The 12679-nt window shown below is 48.3% G+C and overlaps 1 pseudogene; it reads right to left on the reverse strand.

Moving 5' to 3' along the window:
• The window catches only part of LOC139040245 (heparan sulfate glucosamine 3-O-sulfotransferase 4-like), a 55166-nt pseudogene extending 51725 nt beyond the window's left edge, over positions 1-3441 (reverse strand).
• Positions 3442-12679: the final 9238 nt, after the last annotated feature.

Here is a 12679-nt window from a genome sequence, read left to right on the forward strand (position 1 = left end):
GGGACTTCCTGACACGCACTCCACCACGCACACGTCATCAACGTTATTTTAAGTCACCTGAGTCAAACACCCCCATCTCTATTTCCAGCTGCCACAAAGCAACACAACACACGTTGGAAAGGTCTGATCTTCAGGCCTTCCTTTCCCCCAAATGGCATCTGACACTTCTCACAAGATACACAGCTTTAAAATTAGAACAGGAAAAGACCACAGTGACCCTCATAGGGCTGAAGCTGCCCCACAGCAGAAATCAGAACATTCCTACAACCAACAATTAAACAACCGAAACCTTCCCAAACATCCCCTTCCTTCTCTGGTTTGCTGTTGTTGCATTAATCATCCTGACACCTTTTTAATTATAATCGCAAACTCGAAGCCATGACTTGCAATGTTATAAATACTGATTTTCCAGTTCAAGCAGGCATTGACTGGTTTCTGTTTTGATAGGAAGGGGCTGTTTGAAGCCTCCTAAAATGTTGCAACTCGTCTGTTGAAACAGACGAGACATTAACAGACACGTTTGCTGTTTCCATTTAACCTGCTGGAATGTTTATGCCTAAGTGTACTTTTTCTCAAGCTTTGAAAGCATAAGGCGTATTTTCTAAAGCGGAAGAAATCAATCAATACATATTATATATTCATATATAATAGATGTTATATAATACACACATACAGCAATATGTATTATTATATAATACACATTTACTATATATTTCTGAAGTCAGGTTATTTCTAAAACTGTCGCAGGCTGCAATTTAAACTTAGAAAGCACATCTCTTCAACAGCAAGGCAACTCGTCAGGAAACAATCCTTATTTTACCTATTGGCCTTGTGAAGATGATAATACCACTTTAGCTGACAAAGCCTGTGTTTGTCTGACAATTCCAATTAATTACTGAGACGCAACAGAGATGGGACCAGCCATCCAGATGTTTTTCAGAAAGAGCTAAAAAGGGGTGGGGAGTAAAGGAGGTTTGCCTTTTGGGCATCTGCTCCAGTGTTTTTTAAATGTTATGGCGGGCAAGAAAGCCGGATCACTAAGTTATTTTACCTGCACTTAACTTTCTACTCTCCTCTCCTTTCCCTCACCGCTGGGAGACGGTGGAAGACAAGGGAGATGAACATCTCACAAGACAGAAGCTCTAATCTGTTGCCAAGGAGGCGACGGTAAGAAAGGGCAGGGGTGCAGGATGTAAAAACTCTTAGGGCACCGACTGTCGTGCAGACCTTGATGCTCCTGATGCCAAAGCAACCCAGGGTTGCTGGAGATGGGGAACATCCTCAGTCTTTTCTAGCAAGCCAAAACTCGCCAGCATCATCTTTTTAACTGTTCCCTGTTCATTTTGCTCTAACCTGAAAATACTAAAGTCGGATTCCAGACACGCAAATACGTTTGAGGGCGATTTTGAGAGATTGCAGGAGATCTCAAAGCCCTTCAGTCAATCTAGCTATCCTGCTTCATGCCTTAGCGTCCCCAACGCAGCAGCGCAGAGCCCCACAAGAGCCCAGGCTGGGAAACACCCCGCGGGCACCTGGGCTGGGGATTCCCAGGCGTGGAGCTAGGCAGCTTCAGAAAGCACCTCCCTGGGTGAGGAGCCTGAGGCAGGCAGGGCAGTGTGACACCAGCTCCCCTAACCCTGAAATACAGCAATCCCTGGCCAGCCTCCAGTCCTCTCCGCGCTCCCCCGAGCAGGCCCGCCAGGGTCCGCAGAGCCCTCGTGGGGCGAAGGGTTCTCGGGGAAGTGCCTGGATATCCAAGGGCGTGGGAAGCCGCAGCTTTCCCTCTGGGTCTTCCCCACCCATCTATCCCCTGCGCCAAGCCCAGAGTCCTACCTGTACCACTCCAGCCCCTTTTCGTAGTTCCTGTCGAAGAAGTGTGGCTCTATGCCCACGGTCCGCAGGCCCGCACGTCCGGGTGGACTCGGATCGCCTCCAGCAGCTCGCGGGTGCCTCCTTTCTTGACCCCGATGACGAGTGCGTGTGGCAGCTTCTTCTCCCCATAGTCGGGGGTGCTGAGGGCGCCGCGCCTCTCGATGCTCCCGTTGGCCGCTCTCAGGCCTGCGAGCTCCTCGTCGGTGGTGCTGGTCTCCTGCGCTTCACACTCCAGCAGCGCGCTCGGCGCAGTCATCATCTCGCCAGGGGCCAGCGGGGTCCGGAGCCAGGTGTCCCGAGCGCCCCCGCCGCCGATTGCCAACACCCAGCCGTCGGCCCCGGGGGCAGCGGGCTGCTCGGAGGGCTCCGGGGGCTCCCCGCGGCTCGCGTTGTCCGGCGTCGGCGCGGGCGGCTGCGAGGGGGTGCTGAGGTGCACGGGGGGCGGCAGCAGAGAGGGTTGTCGGCGGGCTCGGCGGGGGCTCGGCGGCGGCGCGCGGCGGCTCGGCGGCGGCGCGCGGCGGCTCCTGCAGCGCCAGGGTGAACTGCAGGGAGCGCGAGCCGCCCAGGAGGCTGTAGCACAGGTAGGTGACGGACAGGGACAAGGTGCACAGAAAAAGCAACTTGCTCGCCGGCGGCCACTTAGCAGAGGCGCTGGGCGGCAGCGGCGCGGTGAGAGTTGGAGGCGGAGGCGGAGGAGGTGCGGGCCACGGGGCCACCGCGGCTCCCGGCTCGCGGCAGCAGCCCCCGGCGCTGCCCGGACATGGTTTCAGCCGCCGCCGCCGCCCAGGCGCCCCGGCTGCGTGAAGCGACTCCAATGCACCCCCGGCCCTGGCCGCTGTCCCGCTGCGCCAGGGGAGAGCCCGGCTGCATGGCCCCACTCCCCACTCTTCCCGCGGAGTCCGGGTGGCCCTACACCACCCCCGAGGGGGGCGCACTGACCCGTCGGCTGCACCTGTTCCGTCTGCAGCGCCCCCGCTTCCCGGCTCCGCCGCGGCTCCTGCTTCAGCCTCTGCAGCCGCGCGCTGTTGCAGCCCCGAGTTCCTTCCCCACTGCTAACTTTCTGCCGGAAGAGAGGAGAGGCGCGGAGGGGAGGCGGAGGGGCCGCGGAGGGGCCCGTGCGCGCGCCGCGCGCCGCGCCCCGCGCGTCGCCGAGAGAAGGGTGAGTGCGCCTCGCGCGCGCCTGTGGATTGGGACGCGGAACGGAGGCGTGCGCTAGGGCTGGGGCACCTGGCAAAGCGGAGATCGTGCCCCCCCTCCCGCCCCCCGCCCCGCAACGCATTCACGCTGGAGGGGTTTGCCGCCCAACCCCGCGTGCTTCCCCTCCCCTGGGAGCCTGGGACGCCAGTTTCTCCTTCCCTCTCCCAATACTTTCAGAGACTAGAGCCCCACACCTGCCGCCAGAGCCGCACACCAGGAAGCTGGGGGCCACAAGGTGGTGAGCTCTCGCTTCCCCGTTTCTCATGGGACTCCAAGCAAACTCGGTCCATCCATGACCCGCCCTTCTCCCTTCCTGGACATCCTCCTGCCTTTGACCCAGGAGGAATTTCTTGTCCATACCAGGATTCCCATGCCAACTTCCATCTTTCCAGCCTCCCCATCTTAGCTTGAAGCTCCTGATTGGTGGAGCTTTGACACAAACCCCCAGATTTCCTTGCCCTAGAGCTTTTGCCTCTGTCCCGCCACCGGTTGACTATGCTTTTTGCTCCAAAAGGAGAGGCTGTCTCCTCCTGGACACCCTGAACCACAGATGCACATGCGCCCCTTGGGGGCCATTGCGGCTAAAGGAGTTCGGATTTCCCTGGACTAAAATAGACTGAGACTATCATCACTCTTAACAACTTATAAGCAGAGAGAAGTTGTGTTGCTGTGTCTGTGCGTCACTTCATTGAATTAAAAAAAAAAAAGTATCTTCTTTGCAGAGAGATTTCCGGCCCTCACCTTCCTCTCCTGGGGGGAATGGTAAACATCATAAGGCTTTGGAACATTCAAGACTAGACTTTGCTTCCTGTTTCCTTTTGCTCAGGGAGGTAGAGGAAACGCGAGGCTGGAATGGCAGGAAGAGGCAGAGCGGTCAACTGAGGCACTCCAGCGAACTCTGCTTCCTGGGGTCAGGGGCTGGCCCTGCACGCACATGGCGCCAGTCTTTCCCAGAGGCTGGCTCCAGTGAGTCCTGTTTACCCTGCTAGCCACAGCTGGGTGCCTGGAGGGTCTGCTTTCACCTACAGGGCTGATGTGGTTGGCATCTCCAGTTTTGTTTGATCACATAACAGGGACTGCTGGGAGCCGTGGCTACATCATTTGATCGGCTGTTTGACAGGGTCCAGCCGATTAACGCCGAGGGGTGCAGGGTCGCCCCTTGGTGAAGAATAACCGGCCAGCCCCTCACATAGTTCTGAAACCTGTGCTGCTTCTAATTGCCCTTCATTCCTTTTCCTTTCTTAACCTCCAGTTTTCACTCCTTTGGGTGGCTGCTTGGGAGGCACTACCTCCTGGGAAAATTAGATATAGTAAGAGAATGTGACCACCTGCAGGTAACTTTCAAGATATTTTTCAGTTAATTAATGGAGGAGCACACAGTCCCATTTGAGACAATCAGAAAGGAATCCTGCCCAGATAAGATGTCGAATTAGGTTTATGGCCTCCATCTGGTTAATGTTTCCTTCTCCCTCCAGTTCTTTCTCTAAATATACATATGCATCGTCCTTCTAAGTTTGTTGGTTAATTGGTTGATCAAGAAGTATCTATATATTATTCTTGACCTTCTGCTTTCTGTTAAAATGTTATAGAGGTTTTCTCCTAAAAGCAATAAATAATAAATAATTGGTGAGTAGAAGGGCCGAGGGGTGCAAGAATGCCCCTCGGTGAAGGATGGCCGGCCAACACCCCCGATATTTTCTGAATTATATGCATGCTTTCTATCAAGGTTATGTGTATACTTATTTCTCTTTTTTATTCTTGAAGATATATAGTTTAGTTTAGCTTTTCAGCCCTTTATTTTACTAACAATATGATACTTTCTCCGGCAGTGTACTTAAGGGACCGTTAGCTCTACAATCTAAAAGACAAAGGAATGCTTCCACCCCCTAAAGGGCGCGAAAAAGTAAAGATGTTTAACTGCCCGCTGAGAATGCAGATAGCCCTGGGGATAAGACACCCTGGAGTCGCCTTTTGTTCCCATTAACCATCTACACTAATGGCATAAATGATTGAGGGAGGCAGGGATGGCTCCACCAGGATGTAACCAGACGGACTGCTGTCCTGTCCGGAGGCCTGGACCTTCTCTCTTTGATTTAACTTTACCATGAATTACAACAGATGCCTAGGTACCTATCTCCTTTAGCTTAGAGACAACAAACACTAGTTAATTGCAGAGAAGACGATCATTAACCTTATGCTCTATAGAATGGAATGCTAATAAATATTCTTGTGCTCGTTTCTTACTTCCTTATCTCTCTGAGAATATTTGTAAAACTATTTCTGTACTAATCCTGAAAAATATATAAACGACACTTGTGCACAGTAAAGTCGGACTTGCTAACACCAACCCAAGTCTCACGTCCCCTTTATTTGCCCCCTCCCTCATCGTGCCGACGCCGTCCATCCCTCAGGAACCTGGACTCCGCCGGGGCGGGACCCCGGCAAGGGACAACAGTTGAAAGAAAATGTATATAGTGTCTAAATATTAACTAGATACCTAGTGCCAAAGAGAGAAAAAACTGTTGCTCCAATAACATGAACACAGACTTTTCCCTGAGTGAACAGAAGCTCACGGCTGCTCTCAGCTGGACGTGAGCTTCCTTCACTGCAGCTTCAGCTCAGATAAAGATTATTCCTTTAGAATATATTTTTTATGGTACACCGGAGACCTCTGAAATGCAGAGTCTGGTGTCCTGTAAATCGTTTCGTGGAACTAGGGATGCTTTTTCAAACACCACGCAACTGCACTCCTGTAATGTTAATGGGAAGGGGCCAACTGGAGCTGGGAGCAGCACAGCTTGCCCATCCCTCCTTCGGCTCCAAGCCCAGCTCTGGGTGGTCGCCCAGGAGGGCCCGGTTGCAGCAAATATTGTCACTGCTGTCTTCCATCTCCCTTTCAAAGCTAAGGCACCAGGATGCCCAGCACGTGGTCCAGGGGCCTCCTGACAGTCCCTGCCCAGCTCCCGGACTTCTCTATCCCCGCTCTGGGCAATCCAAATGAACTTGCTCTGTAGCTAGTTTTACTAAAGATGTGCTTTCAAATTTGGAAAGGTTTTGATGAAATGGTACTAACATTTAACCTAGAGGTGGCAAACTGCTAACAAATTAAGAGCTGAATGTGGCCAGCGCAGTGATATTAAAAAGTTGAAACTGGTTGCAGTGGTGTAAAATTGAGGACTTTCCCAAAAAATTTGGCTATGAGGTTTCTGCTGAAATAGTAGATCCAGCAACTTTGGGCCCCTCAGCCAGAACCGAGAGGCCCCCCTGACATGGAGTATGTGCCCTGTTCGTCACGGTGCCCCCACAGAGTGCCCTCATACATTTATGTTACTTGCCTGGATGCTGCTAATGAGGACACTTCCCAGTGTCCCTTCTCCCTCTCGTCCACAGATAGTCCTACTTAAATAAGAGACTCTTGAAAGAACGGAACCCCGTTGGTAAAATGATAGGTCCCACAACTGATGGGGAAGAGGTGATTTTTGGGGAGAGGAGCTTTGTAGATTTCTCACTTGGGCACTTACCTGTTTTGTTCTCCATCCAGGTTTTTTCTGGGAGCAAGTTCTTGAGAAACCTATAATGAAAAGTACGAGCTATCTACATAGGGAGAACTCAGACTTCGTTCAGCAATTCCCTGGGCATCTGGAGACTCGATAGAATACTTTTTTCTTTTTCCACTGCCAACACCCATGCCCATTCAGGCCTACGAGAGTTTTTACAATGCTCCTCCAACTGGTCTCCAGGCCTCCAGCGTGCCTCATTTCTCTTCATCGTAGAGGACAATAGCAGATCAATGTTTCTGAGGCATGGCTCCACCAGTGCCCTCTCTGATGCAGAAACCTTCCTCTCACTGCCTACCTGATAGACTCCAACTCTCTGCCTTAGCACTCAAGGGCCCCTCCGCCTTGCATGTATCCCACAGTCCTGCCAAACCGAACAGTACCCACTACCCAAAAGCACACATTGCATTCTTCTCTTTCACCTCTGCCTGATCAGATGATGGAGTTGAAACAAAGCCATCATTTGCTAGTTAAGTGACTTTCGGACAGGTAATTTCACCTCCCTGACCCTCAGTTTCTGCATATGTAAGTGATGAATAGTAAGACTCACCTCATATTGTTTTTATAAAGAATTAAATTGACTTAGAGAGCATATGCAAAAACAGCTGGCTCCCTGCCTGACATGCTGCAGCCACCAATAATTATTCGGACCTAAATATTGGCTCATGCCATGCCCTGCTTCTTTTCCTATTAAAACCTTATCCTTGAAAAATCGGTGTGTACCCTTTCTTCAAAACCAGCCCAAGGTGTAAAAACTGAAGTTCACTTTCCTAAGCCGCTCAGTGACATTTATAACGCCAAATCTAATGCCTTAGTTTTTTTTTTTTTTAAGCGAAAGAAGCTAACTCTGGCTAACTTCAGTTTTCTTATTAAAGAAATTGACTAGAAGGATTTATGGTAACTCACATAACTGAAGGGAATTTTTGAAAAATCAACAAACAAAAAGCAAAAATAAGCTTTGGAAGGCACAATAGAGCACAGTGTATAGTTATTATTACTGCTGTTCACCAGACATTGTCGGCTCTTCTCTGGCCCACAGAAGGGATGTATCTTCTTGGCCCCTTAAAGTCAGAGGTGACTCTGTGAGCCTTTGGCAAATGAAACTTGAGCAAAAGTGAGGTTGTCTCTTCCAGACAGAACCTTTGGCAAACAGTGGGAGTGTGTTTTTCCTGCCTGGCAGTTGTGCAAGAAGTTGGATCGAGCATCTTTTAGCTGCCATCTACTCAATCCTCCAGACTGAGCAAGGATAATACAGAGCCAGCCCCTGATGACATGGAGCATGTTCGAGAAATAAACCTTGGTTATTTTTAGCTGAGACTTAGGAGTTTGTTGTGAATACAGCACAACGTGGACTATCTGACTGATGAAAACATACATATTATCAATTTCCTCTGCTGTTGACCAAAATGACTTCAGTGAGCCAATATTAGAATTCCTTTTCACAAAGGTGGATAAGTGACAGATTAGAAGTCTACACTGTCCCAGGAGTGTAGACTGATACCACGCTTATATATAGCAAAGATATTTCCTCATTTTGTCCTTTACTTGTCAATAAACAAGTATATCTATAGAAATCTGGAGGTAAGGCTCCAGACAAAACCAACATGGTGACAAGGAGGAACATTACATACTTGTAAAAGGAGCGACAGATGAGAAAATAATAATAATGGCCGGGAACTTACAGAACCTTGCGTTGAAAGGCATCTCATATGGAACTTAGGAAATATTATAGCTGTAAGCACTACGTGACAAAATCTGGTGGATGGAATTAAACAATACTTCGAAGAAAGATAGCTTCAATATACTTATCTAAAAAGAAAAATTAGAAACCAACGAGCTGCTTGCTCAAGAAGCTAGACAAAGAGCGAGACAGTAAAGTCAGGAAGAAAGGAAATGATAAAGAGAAATGCCAAACCTTTGTTTCTATTTATTTGCTCTCTATTTATTGCTATGGACTGAATTCTGTCTCCCCACAGTTCATATAATGGAAGCCCTGACCCCCATTGTGACCATGTCCAGACACAAGGTCTTTAGGAAGTAATTATGGTGAAAATGAAGTCATAATGGTGGAACCTAAATCAGATAGGACTGTGGCCTCATCAGAAGTTGAAGAGATCTCTCTTTCTGTTTCTTCACACGCATACACACACCCTGCCATCTGAGGACTCAGTGAGAAGGGGACCTTATGCAAGCTGAGGAGAGAGCCCTCGCCAGAACCTGACCATGCTGGCATCCTGCTCTCAGGCTTCCAGCCCCCAGAATGGTGAGAAAATAAATTTCTGTTGTTTAAGTCACCCACGCTATGGCATTTTGTTATGGGAACCCAAGCTAAGACGCTTATCTTTCACAGTTTGTTCCTAGGTTCTGGTACCAATTCCAATGTGTGTGGGGTTGGGGGTCGGGGGAGTCCCCCACACCAACAAGCAATTCTTGGGACACCAGCTGGGTGTCCTACAATTCGACTCGATTCTGACACTATGTACCCAGAGACAGCATCACACCCCACAGGTTAAGGGTTCAGCCCCACAAGACTGCCCCCACTGCAGGTGCCAACAGCAAGTCTGGGTTGTCGCCTATGCTTCTGAGCAACTGGCTGTCAGTAGGAGGTTCCCAAGACTCTCTACTCCGGTTCAACGAATTTGCTAGGGCGGCTCACAGAACTCAGAGAAACCTCTTACTTACTAGATTACCTGTTTATTAGAAAAGGATATGACTCGGGAATAGCTCGATGGAACAGACGCATAGGGCAAGACATGGGGAAAGGGCACTGAGCTTCCACGCCCTCTCCAGTTAACCACTCTCCCAGAACCACCTCTCTCCCAGAACCTCCACATGGTCACCAACTGGGACGCTCTTGGAAATCTGTCCTTTTGGGTTTTTATGCATAAGCCATTTATTTATTCTCTTACCCTCGGCTGCTGTTTTTCCTTCCCCATTTATAGCCCAAAGCCAATCAAAGAAGGACATGTGCAGTGTGATGCTGTTCCCGTACATTTTATAAGTGCATAACAATGTAAGAATTTGTTAACGGAGACATACACATGTATGTCTTGACTCTGCATAAAAATGTAATCTTTTGTTAATGGAGCCATGCACATGGATATTCTTGGAATCATAAAGAATGTAATTAATTTTAGGATATTGATACCTATGATGAGGGAGGGAGGAGAACGGGATGGAAATGTGAATTTTAGGTGTGACGGCAACATTTTGCTTCTTAAAAACACAGATATCGTTGTGGGCTGAATCATGTCCCTGAAAATTCATATGTTGAAGTCCTAACTCCAGGACCTCAAAATAGGGCTGTATTTGGAGAGAGGGCCTCTAAAGAGGTAATTAAGGTCAAGTGAGGTCACATGGGTAGGCTCCAATCCAATGTGACTGATAGTCACGTAAGAAGAGAAGATTAGAACTCAGACACACACAGAGGGAAGACCGTGTGAGGACACAGGGAGAAGCGGCCGGGGAGAGAGGCCTCAGAGGAGACTAAACCGGCCAACGCCTTGATCTTGAACTTCGGCCTCCAGAACCGTGAGAAAATAAATTTCTATTGTTTAAGCCACCCTACGTGTGGCATTTTGTCATGGCAGCCCCAGCAAATGAATGCAACATCGGAAGCAAATAGGGCAGAATTGAACGTCTGTTCTTTCTGGATATTGGGGCCGGAGATAGAGGTCATACTATGTACTCTTCTGCATATTTGAAATATTTCCATAATAGTTAAGAAAATAACAAGCACATCCCTAAAAAGAATAACCAGAGAGTAGAAATTTATGTCTGATTACCTTACAGGCCAAGGTGGGTTTCGTGTTGGGCAGGTGGTTCTCTTCCACAGGGTGTGTCAGTCACCCATGACTTCCCGTCTCTTGGCTCCGCCATTCCTGATGCCTGTAGCATTGTCTGCAACCAATCTGCACAAGGAGAAAGAAGGAACACGGAGAAGACACACCTGCTTTCAAAAGTTCCAACCTGGAAATGGCACACACCACTTCCACTCCCATTGCATTGGCTGAAACATAGTCACACGCCACACCTCACTGCAAGTTGCTGGGTGACTGCCTTCCTGGGCACCCAGGACAAGGATGTGGAGGACAAACAGCCAGTAGTCCCACCCACAATGTCATCAGGTTGACCCTGGTCTTCATGCTGCTGCTCAGTCCACAGCGTGTCTGCCAGGCCTATGGTTAGGGTTTAGATATTTTACAAAGGCGCGGGGTTGGGGGTCATGGTTTGGGACTTCAAAGAGGAGGAAGCCAATTCACAAGGAGACAGAAAACCAAATGTTTGCTGGGCCATCTCTAAATAAATGAGAGAGAACTTGTGTAAAATGGGCCCGGCTAGGTACCTTCTTCTCTACCACATCTAGAGTTCCCTACGTTGACAGCTCCTTCCTGGAACAGGCCTTCTGTCTTAAATTCTTTTAGGCAGTTAGGGGTGAGGCCAAAGTTTCTTTCATATATAAATTTTGTGTGTATATATGTAATTTATAGAACTAAATAAGTGAATTTAAATATAGATACAATGGATTATATATTCTATTATATAGCAATATTAATATATATATATATATATTATATTATATAATCTCCTTGGTTCTCCAGAGAACCCTGACGAATACAGCAGGAGTTAATATTCTTTTATTGATGGCATTTACATTTAATCATTTGAAATTCTTAGTTATGACATTGTTATGGTTTGCAAGGAAGTGTCCTTTTCAGTGTTTCATTTAGAGGCCTCAAGATACCAATTTTAAAAAGTTTCCCATTTTATTTGTTTGGTTTGATAGGCTTTTTCCAATTGAGTGCACAGATAAACCAATTTAGGAATTTCAAAGGAGCCCCATTTAGGCCAGTGAAGCCTTAAATCACCCTGAGTAATCTGGGCCCAGTGGGACAGAAATCTACATGTAGAAGGTCTGTATTCTTTAAAGACAAAACCAGCAGGAGTCCCAGAGTGGGGCTGTTCTTTGGTGGTCCTCTGAGAAAATGGATTTCTCATTTGTATGAACTTACCAAAGGATCAAAGGCCCCAAAAAGGAGTGAAAGAAACAGAAGTTTCTAACAAAGAAACTTCTCATTCCAAGAAGGGACAGTCTGCCTAGGACCAACTATGTTCTGGCAAGTCAGCTCACCCCATGCCAGAACCAGTCAGTAACTGTTCACTGTAGACCTTTGTAAGCCTGTGTCCTTTCTAACAAAGCTGACAACGGAAGGATGGCCAGAACCAGTATCAAAGGATGCCTACAGAAAGAGTCTGGACCTCTACCAAAAATGGGAGGTCCAGGCCCAGGAGGACTTACCACCAGGAACCAGAGCCACCAGGAGGAGACGACAGAGCACAAAAGATTCTTTGCAGGCACCTTGCTTGTGTCTGTGAAGTGGCACCAGAATTGAAGGTCAGTAGCTAGGGATCCCACTTCTGTCACCATGTAAAGTCAGCAAATAAGAGGCGTAAACTGCAAAAGAACCAAAAAGTTTATTTGAGGGTCTCAAGAATTGCAATTCAGGAGATGTAGATTCGAGTAGAAGCTCAAATGTGCTCCTAGGAAGACAAAGGAGGCAGGGGTAGATAAAAGGAAAGGACACAGGCTTACAAAGGTCTACAGTGAACAGTTACTGACTGGTTCTGGCATGGGGTGAGCTGACTTGCCAGAACCTAGTTGGTCCTAGGCAGACTGTCCCTTCTTGGAATGAGGAAACACTTCAAGATGTGACCTCTGCTGTCAGGTAAAGCTCAAAAGTTCAGTTAACATCTGGTGGTGGATGTGGTGTACAAGCATAAGCCCCACTTCCTTAATGGCCTCCCAGCTCCATTTTAGAAGCCTTGAAAATGGTACTCCATTTTGTCATTGTCATCCACCACAGTCACGCACCACGTAACAATATTAACGATGTTTCGGTCACTGATGGACCACATATATGACAGTGGTCCCATACGGGTAGCACCACATAGCCTAGGTGTGTAGTAGGCTCTCCCACTTAGGTTTGTGTAAGTACACTGTGTGATGTTCACACAACAGTGAAAGTGCCTAATGATGCATTTCTCTAAACATT

This window comes from Equus asinus, chromosome 14 (genome assembly GCF_041296235.1).
Source record: "Equus asinus isolate D_3611 breed Donkey chromosome 14, EquAss-T2T_v2, whole genome shotgun sequence".
NCBI classification, from domain to species: Eukaryota; Metazoa; Chordata; class Mammalia; order Perissodactyla; family Equidae; genus Equus; species Equus asinus.